This window comes from Colobus angolensis, unplaced genomic scaffold, assembly GCF_000951035.1.
Source record: "Colobus angolensis palliatus isolate OR3802 unplaced genomic scaffold, Cang.pa_1.0 Scaffold267, whole genome shotgun sequence".
Classification (NCBI taxonomy): Eukaryota; Metazoa; Chordata; class Mammalia; order Primates; family Cercopithecidae; genus Colobus; species Colobus angolensis.
In genome coordinates this window covers 1,488,836-1,490,209 of record NW_012115899.1, presented here as the reverse complement: position 1 = coordinate 1,490,209, position 1,374 = coordinate 1,488,836, and the positions used below count along the sequence as shown (strand labels likewise).

At 50.3% G+C, this 1,374-nt stretch overlaps 1 protein-coding gene across 1 annotated transcript in view; it reads left to right on the top strand.

Moving 5' to 3' along the window:
- RAP1GAP2 (RAP1 GTPase activating protein 2) overlaps window positions 1-1,374 on the top strand; it is a 158,398-nt gene that overhangs the window by 100,029 nt on the left and 56,995 nt on the right. The gene's annotated exons all lie outside the window — the stretch shown is intronic.

Genomic DNA, 1,374 nt, shown 5'->3' with positions numbered 1-1,374 from the left:
GTTAGCCAGGATGGTCTCGATCTCCTGACCTCGTGATCTGCCTGCTTTGGCCTCCCAAAGTACTGGGATTACAGGTGTGAGCCACTGCGCCCGGCCTGCTTTTTTTTTTGAGACAGAGTCACGCTCTGTCACCAGGCTGGAGCGCAGCAGTGTGATCTCGGCTGACTGCAACCTTTGTCTCCTGGCTCCAAGTTATTCTCCTGCATCAGCCTCCCAAGTAGCTGGGATTACAGGTGCCCGCCACCACACCCAGCTAATTTTTGTATTTTTAGTAGAGAAGGGGTTTCACCATGTTGGTCAGGATGGTCTCAATCTCCTAACCTTGTAATCTGCCCGCCTTGGCCTCCCAAAGTGCTAGGATTACAGGCGTGAGCCATTGCGCCTGGCCCAGTCTACGCTTTAAGTGGGCAGTAAGATAGAACATTGGGGCCATTGCTTGGAAAACTCTGACCCTTGATTTTCCTTGGCCAAGGCCACATTTGGATGAGTCCAGACCTGGCCAGCCTGTTTTGTCCTTGGTGGCTGGCACATGGCTCCGGGTTCCAGAATGCCCCACTCCAGCAGTCAGATTGACACGAGCTCCTCACATCGTGTGTGAAAATACCTAGCCCAGAGCCTGGCACGCAGCAGAGGTTCACTAATTGCTTTCTTCCTCTGCTTCCTTCTCTATCCTTCCTCCTTCTTTTTCCTTTCCTCTCTTCCTCCATCTTCTCCCTCCCTCAAGGTCATCTTGGCTGTCTGGAGTCAGTCACACCCAGGATAAAACCCCCGCTCCACACTTATTAGCTATGTGACTTTGGATAAGTGACGTGTCCTCTACAAGCTTCAGTTTCCTCACTGTAAAAAGGGAGATAAAGGGCTGGGCGCAGTGGCTCACGCCTGTAATCCCAGCACTTTGGGAGGCCGAGGCGGGTGGATCAGGAGGTCAGGAGTTCAAGACCAGCCTGGCCAATATGGTGAAACCCCGTCTCTACTAAAAATACAAAACACACACACAAACACACACACAAACTAGCCGGGTGTGGTAGCGTGTACCTGTAGTCCCAGCTACTCTGGAGGCTGAGGCAGGAGAATCTCTTGAACCTAAAAGGCGGAGGTTGCAGTGAGCCAAGATTGCACCACTGCACTCCAGCCTGGGCACTAGAGGGAGACTCCATCTCAAAAAAAAAAAAAAAAGGGAGATAAAGATAGTGTCAGCCCTACAAGGTTTTGGGGGGAATTAAGATACTGCTCACCAAACACTTAAGCAAGTGCCATGCAGTGGTAGTCATTACTGTTACTGTTCTTCTTTTGCTATCTTTCATTGACTTTCAGATGCTATCATTATAAGATACATCCTGTGACAAAATGTGAAAAAATGACCCGGCATGGTGG